The 15395-nt window shown below is 51.0% G+C and overlaps 1 protein-coding gene across 1 annotated transcript in view; it reads left to right on the top strand.

Moving 5' to 3' along the window:
- The window catches only part of PDE10A (phosphodiesterase 10A), a 422142-nt gene that overhangs the window by 286426 nt on the left and 120321 nt on the right, over positions 1-15395 (top strand). The gene's annotated exons all lie outside the window — the stretch shown is intronic.

Consider the following 15395-nt stretch of genomic DNA (forward strand, 5'->3'; position numbering starts at 1 on the left):
CCCTCATGAACCCTTGATAATTTATAAATTATTATTTTGGCATATCTTGCCCTGTCCAACGTCTTCCTTCACCCACTTTTCTGTTGTCCGTCCCCCCAGGGAGGAGGTCACATATAGAGCCTTGTAATTGGTTCCCCCTTTCCAACCCACCCTCCCTCCACCCTCCCAGTATCGTCCCTCAAACCACTGGTCCTGAAGGAATCATCCGCCCTGGATTCCCTGTGTTTCCAGTTCTTCTCTGTACCAGTGTACATCCTCTGGTCCAGCCAGATTTGTAAGGTAGAATTGGGATCATGATAGTGGGGGAGGAGGAAGCATTTAGGAACTAGAGGAAAGTTGTATGTTTCATCGTTGCTACATTACACCCTGACTGGCTCATCTCCTCCCCGAGACCCTTCTGTAAGGGTATGTCCAGTGGCCTACAAATGGGCTTTGTGTCTCCACTCCACACTCCCCACCTCATTCACTATGATATAATTTTTCTGTTCTGATGATTCCTGATACATGATCCCTTCAACACCTCATGATCGCACAGGCTGGTGTGCTTCTTCCACTGCTGAAGACCAAGCGGGTGAATAAGCAAATGTGGTGAAGACAGCTGATGGTGTCTGGCTAGCAAAAGATATAGCATCTGAAGTCTTAAAAGCTTGAAGGTAAACAAGCGGCCATCTAGCTCAGAGCATACATTTCAAGGGACAGACTTGATTCTAATTGCTCCACCCATGGACAGGATGTCCCAGTAAATACTGAATGGCCTTTGTTGTCCTTGTCAATTGGGATGATCATCTTGCCTTAATTTTCTCTCCTTGGTGTCCCATAAGGGACATGAACATTGGTTTCCGTCACCTGATGTCCTGAAAACGGAAACATGCAGTTTGTCCAAAAGGGAGCTCTCCATCTCCCTCTTCCTTTGGCAGGTATGAAGTGCACACAGGTGTCCAGGCCTGAAAACTCAGACTCCTTCTCATCTCTTTAGCACACCTGCTACATCTGGTCAATGAATGGACCCTGATAGTTACCACTTCTAAGTACTTCCCAGATGCATCCCCACCGCCATCTGCAAACATCATTTCCTCCTGAAAATGGGTTTCCCCAAAGAAGTCCAATGAATGTTGCACACATGCCTAGTACATTCACCCAACTTGGAACACAGGCGTTCTGTGGTCAGGCTCCCAGCTTCACCCATCCTGCCTTCATTTAATTGCCAGCAACACCAAACCACCTTGCATCCAATGCTGGTCTCATGCTCCCCTGGCTTCCCTGCCTTTTCCTGTGGTGGCCCCTGGCTGGAAATGTCACCACTTCCCACCTACTTGGTTACTTCTTTCCTTCAGACTCAGCTCAGGTGTCACATCTGGAACCTGTACCAGACCTGTTTCCCCCCATGCCTCTATCCCTGCCACCAGCAGTAGTTTCACTCATTTTAACACTTGCTCATTTTCAAAGTTATTGCACACCCCACATGGTTCAGACCCTATTCCAGATGCCTGGGGTTCATCAATGAACAAAGCCCGGGACTGTTGCCCTTGTAGTTTTTACATTTTGTCAGGGGACATTCGCCAAACGGTGTTTGGTTTTGTTGTGCATAGCGTTGCTAGGTGCCGAAGCCAACTCGATGGAACCTAAGGACAACAACAACAACAATAACAACAACAACAATAAGAAGGGCTTTTAGAAAATGGCAGGACACACAAGTAATAAAGAGTACAGTGAGCAGGCGGATGTCGGGTGGGTGGGGGCTGGAAGACAGCCCTGATTGGGAAGGTAGCACTTTGAGCAAAGATATGGAGGAAGCCAAGGTCAAGGGTTTGCTCATGCAGACCCCTGGAGAAAGAGCACCCTTCCAGGCGAAGGAGATCCAGAAAACCAAACTCACTGCCATCCAGTTGGTTCTGACTCATAGACCCTTGGAGGAAGGAGCCAGGGCAAAAGCCGCAAGGTGGAAATTCACCTCAAGGTAGTGTCTGGTGGCCCAGTGGACTTCCAGTTGGGCTGCTGACCTCAATATTAGTTGTTAACCCCCCCAGCTGCTCCTCTGGCGAAAGATGAGGCTGTCTGCTCCCATCCAGATGGACAGTCTTTTGAACCTTCAGGAGTAGTTTTCCTCTGTCCTATAGGGTCCCTATAAGTCCTTCTGGTGGCATGTATGCCCGCCAGCTGCTCTCTCTTGACTTTGAGAGCTTACCTTCCATCCTTTGCAGGTGACCTTTGTCATCGTTAGGTGCTGTCCAGTCTGTTCCGACTCAGCAACCCTGTGTGTGCCCAGGAGAATGGCTGCTGCCCGGTCCTGCGCCACCTCACCATTGTGCTTATGTCTGAGCCCATTTGTTGTAGCCCCTGTGTCCGCCCATCTCCGCCAAGGGCCTTTTCCCAGGGACTGGCCCCTCCTGACCACATGTTCAAAGGATGCAGAATGTCGTCTCACCGTCCTGGCCTCTACTTGCCTGTACTTCTTCCCAGACAGCTCTGTTTGGGTTCTGTTGGCACTGTCCATGGCACGTTCAAGATTCTTGGCCAGCCCCATCATTCAAGGGCATCAATTCTCCGGCATGGTCTTAGTCTGTGCTCAGAGCTGACTGAACTTGAGATAGTTGTGAAAAGACAGTACCCTGCAGGGGGCTTCAAAAACTTCCTCCAAAGATTTCATTATCATCCCCGCCCCCCCCCCCGAAATTTTTGAAGCTCTCTTGTATAAATAAGACTTTCATTTTCTGGCTATTGAAAATGGAATTGTATATTACGTGGGAATACTTGGCTGTTAATTAGCAAGTGCAACGTTTCCTGAAATACTTGAAATTTGTTAATTTTTAAATGGACTACTGGCCTTGGGCGAGGTAGCTTGTACAAGGCAGTTCATTCTCTCTAGGAAATACTCTTGGGTCTGGTGGGTGCCTGGATCCTGGTGTGGGTGGTGTGACTGGAATTGCCACCTGGTCACTTAGTGAGACACCCCCGGCCCCTCCCAGGTCTGGCCCGAAGTGAAAGGAACATTGCGTGAACATCAGAGAGCAGACCCTGTGGGGTTTCTAGCAAACCAAGCCAACCCACCAAGCAGACACACCCATGACCACACTCCCTGTCATCAAGCCCTTTCCGCCTGATGGCGACCCTACAGGACAGGGTAGAACTGCCCTTTGCGTTTCGGAGAATTTAAATCTTTACAGGAACAGACAGCCTCATCTTTCTCCTGTGGAGAGATGGCTGGGTTAGAACTGCTGACCTTTGGGTTGGCAGCTCAGTGCTTAACCCACTGTGCCAGTAGGTTCCCTTTCCCAAAGGCCCAGACACCTCTTTATGTGCAGCCCACACCCGTGGTCCGTGCACCTCTGTAGTTTTACAGTCTGTTTGTATCATGAATCCTCTCCAGCGGGGAGGTTAGCCACACTCCCACTGGGGTGACCTCAGACTTGGTTAGTGTGAAAGGAGGGGACTGACTTCCACTGTCATTACAGGAGCACACTGCTGCTCAGACGTTGTGTTAATCAGTTGGTGGGGCCTGCACACACGCCTCCCGCCCCCTCCCCCCAGCCCCTCGCCTGTCTGCGCAAGCACCTTCCTTCCTCTCGGCCTCCCACTGCTGCAGGTGCCAGACCCTGTCACCAAGAGGACAAGGCCAGCCTGGTCCCCTGCCACCAGCCAGGCCCTCTGACGCACACAGCCCGCCTCTGATGTCACATGGCTGATAAGTAGCCTCTTGGCTCCTTTCCCACGGCTGGTGCCTGAGTGGCGAACGGCCCTTTGTCTGCGAGAGCAGCTCGGTGGAGGGTTTGTAATTGTGTGTGTGTGTGTGCTCTTTCTTTCCTTTTTGAAAGTCTTAACTGCTTTTCTTGACTGGAAGCCAGACGCCTGTCTGTGTCAACAATATCGTATTGTTTCTCAGTGGCTTGGCAGGCGTGTGCATTTATGAGCAGAAGTGTGTGAATTTGGTTCATTCTCTGCGTGGTATTTGGTGTCTCAGCCTTCCGATGTTTGGTGGTTGTTTTATTTATTTATTGTGTGTGTGTGTGTGTGAGAGAGAGAGAGAGAGAGAGAGAGAGAGAGAGAGAGATTAGGATACGTGCAAGCCAGTTTGAAGAAGGGGGTAGTTTCACAGGCCTTGTACAATAACACACCATATCTGTGTATTTGCTCCCATCCAGCTAACTCTTGGACGGGGAGGCGGCAGGGGTGGGGGGCAGCTGAACACTAGCCATCTGACAGGTTGTTCGTCGGAACACACTTGTTGGCATGTATACTGAACTATAGGGGGGCATGGTGGGGCCGGGGCACTGGGATAAAGGAGGCTGACGTGTTCAGCACCGATGCATGTGCCAAATCTATTCTTGCTGCGGATTCAAGAAGCAGCAGGAGAAGAGTAAGCGGACATCAGAGCAGAGCGCAGAGACAAACTGCCCTTGTCCCGTCGTGGGCAGGCCTGCGCCGTGCGTCACCCTGGAGGAGCGGGGCTGTCAGGGGCGCCCGATGGAGGGCCGCAGGAGGACCAGTGCTGGCCCCGTGGCCCCGGCTGGCTTTGAACCGCCACTCCTGGAAACTGCTGGGTGCGTCTGTCCCCTCCACGACGATCGTTCAGGATGCGGTCAGCGCAGGCCCGTGGGATTCAGCACCCTCTGGGATCCCTGGAAGCGCAGGCTTCAGAACACTCGCTCTCCGGCCAGCCGCGTGATGCTCAGCGACGCCATCTCCGTTACGGATTATAACCATCAGCCTGTCAGATCAACGAGAACCGTAACGCTGGGCGAGACACACACCTTGACAGTGAGATGGGGTGGGGGAGAAGGGTGGCTGCAGGGTGTCCACGTTACTCTTTCGTTTCCAAGAGAAGCTGCAAACCTTCGGTGCGTAGGGGCGTTCGGGGTGCCATCGAATTCTTCACGCGCCGTTTCTGAGCGATGGTATTTTCGCCACGGGCATACTTTTGCCTGTTGCACACGCTAGCTTGGCAAGCACTGGCGGTAGTTAGTGCTGGTCGAACACGGTGTTCAGTCCCTGTTATTCATCGTTCCCCGTCAGGCCTGACAACGAGCCCAGGTGTTGTGCTGTTGGGGGTGATCGAGCTGGTTCCGACTCATGGAGACGCCGTGCACGTCAGAAGGAATTACCTCCCGGTCCTGCGCCATCCTCACAATGGTTCCCATGTCAGAGCCCAGGGCGGCAGCACCTTCCTCTTCTCTGCTGCCCCTCCGCTTTCCCAAGCATGCTGTCCTTCTCCAGGGCCCGGTCTCTCCTGACACCATGTCCGAAGGACATGAAATGACGTCTTGCCATCCTTGCATCTAAGGGGCATCCTGGTACTCCTTGTAAGACATATATACAGGTCGGATCTTCTGGCAAATCAGGGTACCTTCAATATCTTTCCCCAAGGAGAGAACTCTGGAAATCTCGTGTCAACAACTACAGCTTCATGCTGGAATAGCAGTGATAGCGCTGTGGTGACCAGAAATTAAAAGGGTCCCTTCCTTTGGTCCCTAACTTCTCTCATTGTGTGATGAAGTGTTGGGGAAGGAATTGGGGTTCTCCCTTTCCTGGGTGACCTTCATGAGACATACCCTATGTCATGATTGTATTTCCATTTGTTTCTGGTGTGGAGATTAGGGGGCACATGCCCACTGTGATTTCCTCCTTCTGACGTTCACTTTGCCATGGACCTTTCTTGGTCGCCCTAGAGAATTGGCCTCACAAATGATGATGATTTGTTGGCCTGAGCATGCCTTAGCTGGCCCTGCCTGGTCATGACAGCCACTGTGCACAACCGAAGGAAACAGCACCCTGCTCTCTGCCATCCCTGGGACCAGGTGGGAAACATCGGACTACTGTGCTTCCAATTGGCTGATTTTTTGGAGGGAGGTCACCAGGCCATCCTTCCTAGTCTCTCTTTGTGTGGAAGCTCTCCTGAAACACGTCTAGTGTCCCAGCAACAGGTGGCATCCTGTGGCAGGTGGGTGGTGACTGAGCCTGAGGCTCCCTGACCCAGAAGAGCGCTCAGGTCCCCGGCATGCTCATCGCATGCTACTGCTCATTACTCCAGGGTGTGTGGATTTGCCAGAGTTTTAATTTTTCCTCATTTTCTTGTTTGGCTTAAAGATTGCTTAGCTTTTAATTTTGGAAATGTTCTAACTAACAGACAAGGATGTCAAGTCTCTAGGAAGAGCTCCCATCCTTGTATTAATGCCACCCAAATTCAGCAACAAATGGGCCCCGGGGGCTCCGTGAGTGAGTTCATCCCAGGACTGGTAACTGCCAGGCAAGCAGTTCAAACCTCTTCCTGGACATAAAGGTTTGCTCTCTAGCATTGCCCTGAGAGCTGCTCTACTCTGTCCGATGAGGCGAGGTCTCTGTGAGTTGGGGATCAACTCAAATGGGGGTGGGATATTTGGGCTTTGGCAAATTATCTGTTCTGACTGTCTGCCCCATTGGCTGCAGCCTTCCTTTGCTGCTTGGATCCTTTGAAATTAAGTCCCTTCGCCACGTCCATGACTGTCTGCGTTGTTCAAGTCATTCTTTCTCTGGAGCATTTTATTGTGTTTTATTGCTCCCATGGCAAGGTAGTTCCCCGTCCCACCACTTATACATGAATCGCCCTGTGACACTGAATGCTGCCCCCACCTCCACCCTGCCAGTGTCTGTGGGAGGGCCGCCCTGGTGTCGCAGTGGGTTACCAATTGGGTTGCTACCTACCATAAGGTCAGCAGTTCAAAACCACCAGCTGCTTCATGGGAGAAAGATGATGTTGTCTGCTCCCGTGAAGAATTCCTGTCTCAAAAACCCACAGGAATAGTTCTACCTCATCTTATAGGGTCTCAGAAACCCACGGAGCAGTTCTACCCTGTCTCATAGGGTCTCAGAAACCCACCGGGCCATTCTACCTCGTCTTATAGGGTCTCAGAAACCCACGGGGCCATTCTACCTCATCTTATAGGGTCTCAGAAACCCACGGGGCCGTTCTACCTCGTCTTATAGGGTCTCAGAAACCCACGGGGCCATTCTACCCTGTCTCATAAGGTCATTGTGACTTGGCATTGACTCGATGGGGTGAGCAGTCCTGGCTCTCTTCGCCTTGGGCAAATGCAGCCTGCCTGGTCTCTTAAAAGACTTTTGGGGTGATAGGCTTGGGAGTGTGTTTGTTTAAAATAAATGATTGGTCAGACATACACCACAGGCTGAGAACTCAACTCACTGCCAATGAGTCAGTCCCGACTCACAGTGACTGTATGGGACTCAGTGGGTTTCCTCATCGAACCCCTGGGAACAATCGACACCACCTTCTATGGAAGACACGAGTTCTGTGGATGTAATTAATGTGGGACCCCTGGCCATGTAGTGGTTATGCATTGGGCTGCAATCCTCGTGGTCTGCAGTTTGAAACCACCAGCAGCTCCTATGGAGAATGGGCTTTCCACTCCTGTCGACTGTTAGTTTCAGAAACCCACAGAAGGCGCTCTGGTCAGCATGGACTCAATGGCAGCGAGGTGGGTCTTTTGGGTGGGTGTAATGAAGGCTCGAGAGGAAGGGTTTATCCTGGAGTGCTTGGGGTGGGCCTGACTTCAGTGTCCGCTCTCTTCCACGAGTGGGTCGCAGGAGAGGAAGCTGGTATGGGGCCCATGGGAGCAGAGATTGGTGTGCTGTGGCCTCAGTCAAGGGGTCAGGTAGCCCCGGGAGCTGGGAGAGGCAAGGACTGACTTCCCCGGGACTGCAGACTTCTGGCCTCCAGCTGAAGCTGCCCGGTTTGTAGTCATCTGAAAGGAACAGAGAGAGAGAGAGAGAAGGAAGGAAGTCAGAGAGAGAGAAGGAAGACAGAGAGAGAGAGAGAGTCCACCGCTTACAGGTACTGAGCCTGTCTGAGCTGGACCTGGAGCAAGCCGCATATTCTGGGGTGAATGCTTCCCTCTCTGCCTTGGGCTAGTCCCAGCCCCACCTCCCTCCCTCGGGGCCTTTGTGGAACTTGAGGGAGATGAGGGGAAGAGTAGCCGGCTGTAGCTTCTTCACGCGAATCCGAGAGAAGGATCACTTTGCTTTACATGTGTTTCGCCACATACCAGGGTGAAGCCAAGGTGGGTTTGTCCAGGAGCAGGCTGAACCAGGGCACTAGCAGTCTAACAACGACCCTGTGTCAGAGAACGGACACTGACCGAGTTCCCTTTCCGCCCGGAGCTTGGCACCGGGGAGGGCCCCTCTCGGCTGATAGCTGCTTTCCACTGCTCCTTTTGATTCTAAATCAAATTAAGGAAAAACAAATTTCTAGTGGTACCATTGAGGGTCCTTTAGAAGCGAGGATGGTGAGCCTTCATCTTGGACATGTGATCAGAGGAGGACATTATGCCCCGTAAAGTGGAGGGGTGGCGAAAGAAGAGGAAGACCCCGGCCACAATGGATGGACACGGGCCGCCACGGTGGGCCTAACAGAAGAACCCTTGGGAGGATGGTGCAGGACCAGGCCGTGTTCCTTCTGTGGTACACAGGTGCCACTGTGAGTCGGCACCCACTGGATGATACCCAAGAATAACAACCTTAAGAGAGGAATCGGGGTGAGCTTTGTCTTAACCACGGATTGAATTGCACCCTGAGGAACTGGCTTCCTGTGATTTGGGCTGTGGCCTCCGTGGAAACCAGTGCTGAGGCGTGGGGTGCGCTCATGGCGGGACTGCTGACTGTCCTTGACATCCAGTGGGTGTCGCGCACACACAGCCCATCTGACGAGGCCACCCACAGGTGCTCAGTAGCCACAGGTGCTTGGTGCGGAGGGTGACTCTCTGGGCAAGTGAGTCAGAGCAGCAGGAGCCCCCAGCCCAAGTGGCCCGGCTGCTGGGGAGGCTGTAGGCCAGAGAAGCACAGCTCTTGCTGCGCATCCTAACAGGCGCACACTGCCACCTGTCTTGCAAGGAGAGGCAGGTGGTTTCCAAGGACCAGCGTTTTGGTTCACAGCTGAGCACTTTAACCATCACTCCATCAATGCCCCTACTACCAGGGATGTAGGTAGGTGTCTTTTTAATCATTTGTCCCAGGAAAAAAAAAATCTCAATTTTGCAGGAGCCATGGGGACCGTAACAGGCACGTGGTTCGTATCCCTTGAGCCGAAGTTTAAGGCGTGAGCCAGCACATGTGTGCTCAGAGTCTTTCTCTTTTGGCTTCTGAGAAATGACCCCTAGTCTTTACTCTCTGCTGTTAGGTTGCCCGTGAGTCACCTCTGTCTGATGGCTACCCCACGAGCAACAGAGCACAACAAAGCCCTGCCCTGGGTGGTGCCATCCTTGCACTGGTCCTTAATGTCTTTGTGGGTTGACGGAACTTTGCTGAGCATCGTGCCTTCCAAATCTGTCCGTGCCCTGAGGGGTTTGCAGGCCCGGTGCTGTCCCTTGGAGCTGAGTCATGCTCCCTTGTGTGAATGTACCACTGTTTTTTTTCACGCAAACAAAGTAGACCTTGAAGGCAGTGGGGGGAGGTGGGCAAGGGGTTATGGAGAGTGAGGAGAAAATGATAATAAAATAAAATATCCAGAGGAGGTAAAAAGAATTCACTGAAGGGATTTCTCTTTTTCTCTTATTCAAGCAAGATCTCCTTCTTTGATAGAATGCGACTCCAAATCCCTGGAGCATGTGGCAAAGACCTGACGCACAGTGACCCTGTGGTCAGAGTCGAGCTTACGCGTTGCGTCCCTAGGCTGTAATCAGTCCTTATGGAAGCAGCTTGCCAGGCCTTATCTAGGTGGCGATCTGGTGGATCTGAACCGACCTTCAGCTTAGCCATTTCTATTGTGTCACCAGGGTGCCGTCTAAATATATCAGGTGGAAGCCATTGGGGGAATCAAATGTACTCCCGAAGCTAGTTCTGTGAGTCTCTCCCAAGGGCCCCTCCCTGCCTGCCACCCATCCTCTCTGGCTGCCCATTAGATCTGTTCACATTCTGAAGTCTTAGAACCGAGAAGGTACTTCTCCATCCTTTATCAAGAAACCCGCTCAGCATCGCTTCCACCAGGCACACCCAACCCGTTTCACTGAATGCTAATCGGTCCTTGGAGACCTCTGTCTTTCTGTGCAGCTAACCACCTGCATGCATTTCAGAGGATGAGAAAGGGCCATTTTAGACCAATAAGATAAGGATAGAGCTGATTTGGAAAGTACTGCCATCATTTCATTTTACTTTTGGGTGTTTTACAGGGCTTTAAGGTATTTTTTTTTAAACCCTCTCTGATTTCCAGTCTGCTCTCCTCATAGCACCCCTGCAGGGCAGAGTAGAAGTGCCCCACAGTGTGTCTGAGGCTCCGTCTTCAGGGGAGCGGACAGTCTCACCTTCTCCTGCAGAGCAGCTGGTGGGTTTGAACTGCCAATTTGCTGTAAGTTGGCCAGCACTTAACCCACTGTGCCACCAGGGCTTCTTTGAGACATTACATTTTGTGAAAACATTGGCAGCAGTTCAGTTCTATTAACTGTGATTTCCGATTTGGCCATACAAATAGAACCTTAGAGATCTCTACAGTGCTAACACACACGGACAATTCTTTGTTGCTCTATCTTTCTCACAAAAACAAAGCAGAAAGAACACAAAAAGAAGCTGTTGACGGAGGAGCATGCGCCTTAAATCATACAGCAATTTCGAGTGAATAGGCCAGTAGTGTTTTATGATTTAAAAGCATGTGTGATACAAAGGCCTTTCTAGATAAAAGATTGATGGTCTTTCCAATTTTAAATGCTTCCAAAGAGCACACAAATAGTCTCTATTTAGTACTTTAAGTGTTGTTTTGTCTGTGCAGGAGAAAAACGGGGCTTTCTATTCCCAAAAAGAGTTGAGTCTCTGAAACTCACAAGGGCAGGTCCACCCTGTTTTATGGGGTACTCTGGGTTGGAATTGACTGGCTGGCAGGACGAAGAAGTAAAAGGAAGAGGAGAAGGAGAAGTGGGGGTGGGGGTTAGTCTCTAATCAACCTCACTGCCATCAAGGAATTTCCAGCACACAGTAGGTTGATAGGTGCCACCAAATCAGCTGTGACCATAGAAGGAAACACTGCCCTGTCCTGCGCCGTCCTCACAGCCCTTCCCGTGCTGGGCCCATGGATGCGGCCACTGTGTCCATCCATCTCATTGAAGGTCCTCCTGTTTCTCACAGCCCCTCCACTATACCAAACAAGATGTCCTTCTCCAGGGACTCGTCTCTCCTAGCAATTAGTCCAAAGTCCCTGAGACGAAGTCTGGCCATCCTCGCCCTCTAAGGAGCATTCCGGCCGTACGCGGTTTGTCCTTTTAGCTGTCCATGGTACTTTCAGGATTCTTCTCCAGCACCACAATGCAAATGCATGTATTCTTCTACGGTTGTCCTTATTCAGTGTCCGATCTTGTACATAGCTTTGACTCCTAGTGACCCTAGAGGCCAGTGTGGAACTGCCCCCGAGTCACCGAGACTGTTGCTCTTTATGGGAGTAGAAAGCCTCATCTTTCTCCCATGATGCAGCTGGTGGCTTTGAACTGCTCATCCTGTGGTTAGCAGGCCAAACTGTAACCACCATGCCACCAGGGCTCCTTTTAGTCTGTGACTGAGGTCATATAAGGGAATAGAGTTTAATTCTCTTTCTTGGAAGTAGAAGCACACTGTAGATTAGACACTGGGCTGCTGACCACAAGCAAGGTCGGTGGTTCAGACCCAGCAGCCCATCTGTGGGAGAGAGATGAGGCTGCTGCAGTAGCAAAGGTGTACAGTCTCGAAATCGGATTCGACCGAATGGCTGTGGGCTGAGTGGGTTCTTTACGACTGGTCTTCTCTTAGCAGAACCATTGTGTCCACCTGGTAAGCCCATGCTTGGACACCACATCACCACGGAGGTTCTCTTATTCAACGGAGATAACGACAATGGGTGTTCAGATTTCCTGTATGTGTCAGGTTGCCTTGCTGTGCTCATTGACAGGGCCAACCCGTGTTTGTCTCATTTGGATGGAAAGGTCCCCATTGACCTCCTAGTTCAGATCACAGCTTACACCTCCTTTGTGAAACCATCCACGACCAGTCAAGCCGAACTCCCTGGGATTCCTGTTTGCCTTCAGGGATGGAGAGGAGGTGGGGCAGAGGGGAAGGGCAGAAGAATTAAGACTAAATGTTGGGAGATGAATATTCTTGGACTCACCCAAAGTTGAAGCTGACCCATGATAAGTTCTGTGGAAATGTTGAGCTCAGGAGCAACACTCAGAACCCCCCTGTGTCATTTCTGGTAGCACTGGAAGTGCACTGCTAACTGCAAGGTAGCCAGTTCAAAATCAACAGCATCTCCAAAGGAGAAGAGGCTTTCTACTCCTGTGAAGACTTCTAGTCTCAGAAACTCACAGGGGCAATCCTACCCTGTCCTATAGGGTTGTGGTCATTCGAGAGCAGAGACTACAGGTGTTCCAGAACCATCTTCCCCATGCCGGGCAGAAGACTAAACACTCACAGATACCTGTTGATGGTCTTTCCTGATGTTTTGTTCCCATAAATCCACCCTTTCATTGCTTGAAAGGTTGAGACATTTACAGTGAGCAGCATTTTCCACCTTTCTCTGCAGATCTACTTTTGCTTCTAGCTGTCAAACATGCAAACTCAGTTGTCATCTAGCTGATTCCACTGCATATCCACTTGATAGGACAGGAGAACTGCCCTGATGGGGTCCACAGACTGTAAGTTACTATGGGAGTAGAAAGCCTCATCTTTCTCCCCAGAAGTGGCTGGTAGTTTCGAACTACTGACCTTGTGGTGAGCGGCCCCACTCATCACCCACTATGTGGCCAGAGTTTCCTTTGTTTAAAGGGTCCCTGTGAGGTTCTGCGTAGCCAAGGAGGACCGGAGAGGGCGTTTGGTAGACACGGAGGGTGTGCGTGTTGAGTTCTCTGGTTGGTGACACTTGCATCTCTTCGGATGTAGGCTGTGCATAACAAAATCAACAGTGGCAGGGCTGGGCACATCAGCGGTGCAACTTTTAGCATTAGTTCTTATCCTGATGACAAAATGGAAACCTTCTCTTTCAACAGGTGACTGTCCCGTTTTGCTTTTTAAAATTTTATTCTATAAATACATCATTTTATTGGGGGCACTTACAGCTCTTATAACAGTCCATACATTAATTATATCAAGCATATTTGTACCTATGTTGCCTTCATCATTTTCAAAATATTCTCTTTCTGCTTGAGCCCTTGGTATCAGATCCCCTTTCCCCTACCTCCCCACCCTCCCACACTCATGGTCCCCTGATAAATTATAAATTAATATTATTGTCATATGTTACACTGCCCGCTGCCTCCCTTTGTTCATGTTATTGTTGTTCGACCCCCTGGGGAGGGGCATGGGACTGTATGTCATTGTACTCGGTTCCCCGTTTCTCCCCCTTCTCCCCCCACCACCCCCCTATCAGCATGGTATCGCTACTCCAATTGCTGTTCCTGAGGGGTTTATCTGTCCTGGATTCCGTGTTTCCAGAGCGCGTATCTGTACCAGTGTACATGCTCCGGTCTAGCAGGATTTTTAAGGTAGAGCTGAGGTCATGATAGTGGGGAAGAGGAAGCATTAAAGAGCTGTGTCAACTCCCTCCCCAGAAGAATGCACTACAGAGAACAGCACTGAAGAACAGCCCAGGGAGATTGGTGGATCTGCCCAAACTGCAAAGGAGCAAACTAAGGGGAACGTGGGGATCCCTGGTAGTGGGGTGATGTGCTGGGCTGCTAACCCCTAGGCCAGCAGTTTGGATCCACCAGCTGCACTATGGGATGGAAGGAGATGAGACTTTCTACTCCCCTAAAGAGTTGCAGTCCCAGACACCCACAGGGGCAGTTCTACCTTGTCCTGTAGGGTCACTGTGAGTCAGCATGCACTGGACGGATGGCCGTTGTCTGACTTTAAGTTGTCTCTTTCTGGGGGACCTGGCTAATTTCCTTAGTCTGGGAGTTCTCATGCTGATTTATGACTCAGGTGTTGTGTTCGTCTGGGTGGACTAGAGAAACAAATTCACAGACACTCATGTGTATAGGAAAGAGCTTTACATCAAAGAACAATTGTACATTAAGAAAACATCCCAGCCCCATCTAGATCAAGTCCATAAGTCCAATATTAGCCCATATGTTCAATACCAATCTATAAATTCCTCTTCAGACTCAATGAAACACATGCAATGATGCTGAATGCAGGAAGATCACAGGCCGGTGAGTGGAGAATCTTGTAGGTCCAGTGGCATTATAAACATCTCAGCTCTGGCAGGGGTCTCCCCATGGCTCCTTCAGCTCCAGGGCTCTAGCATAGCTCCATGGGTCTTCTCAACAGGAATGTCTCACAGGGACTGTGTGTGTGTGTGTCCTGCCTGCAGTGAGCTATTAATCTCCGTAGCCCCTCTAAATGAGGTCATCAAGCTGTGACCTGATTGGCAGGCTAAACTCCACCCCTTCACTCTGAAGTCTCAAACGGACCACAGATGATGTGACCACCACGGTGACCTCTTGCACATACATTTTGAATCATCACACCAGCTGGGTGTCCAGGACAGACCAGCTGATGGAGCATTTATTTCTGCTGCCCTGTTGGTTCTTGCAGTATGACCTCGTGGAGAGGCAGTGTGCAGGCACCTGAACCCCACCACCTGGGGGGGGGGGGATGGTATGTGCTACCCAGAAGGCAGTCCTCAAGCAACAGACCTCTCACCATTGGCGCCGGGAAGAATTTCTCAAATGGTGTATCACACCCCTCAGGCCTTGGCGGCGCAACGGGTTCAGCTTTGGGCTGCTCACTGCAAGGCATGTGGTTCAAATCCATCAGCGCTTGCTCCCACGGAGGAGAGGGAAGGATGTCCACTCTCTAGAGATTTACAGCCTCGGAAATCCTGTAAAGCCATTTTGCCCTGGCCGACAGGGTTGTGCCGGCCATGGGCGGGACTCTGGCAGGTTGAATGTAGAAAGATTTCACTCTTACTTTCCCCCCCAAATACAGCTCTCCTGTGTGTATATACATAGTTCTGACTGATCAGGATGCTGCAGGGTGGAGTAGAACTGCCCCTGTGCATTCACAAGCCAGCAAGCCCAGTACTCTTTTCGGGAGTGGAGAACCCAGGCCTTCCCCTTTGGAGTGGCTGGTGGCTTCGAACTACTGACCTTTGAGGGTAGTAACCCAACTCGTAACCACTACACCACACAGATGACTAAATCGAGTGTCGTTTAAGTACTGGCTTCTTTGGAAGCAACCATGCATCTCCTCAATGGGATCTTTCAGTTTTAGAGTCCTGCCCACCATGGCTTTGGTCCCCGTAGGCTTAATGGACATGTGTGGAGTCTGTACTTTGACCGCGTGGGAAAACCTGTAGTCAACTCCCTGGAGTGGGGTCTCCGTATGAGTCAGAAGCTATTCGATGGCAGTCACTTTGGGCATTTCGAGCTTAGCCCCCTGGCTTACTCGAGACACAC

The sequence above is a fragment of the Echinops telfairi genome, unplaced genomic scaffold (genome assembly GCF_000313985.2).
Source record: "Echinops telfairi isolate 266 unplaced genomic scaffold, ASM31398v2 ScPeMD7_3533;HRSCAF=4204_0, whole genome shotgun sequence".
Classification (NCBI taxonomy): Eukaryota; Metazoa; Chordata; class Mammalia; order Afrosoricida; family Tenrecidae; genus Echinops; species Echinops telfairi.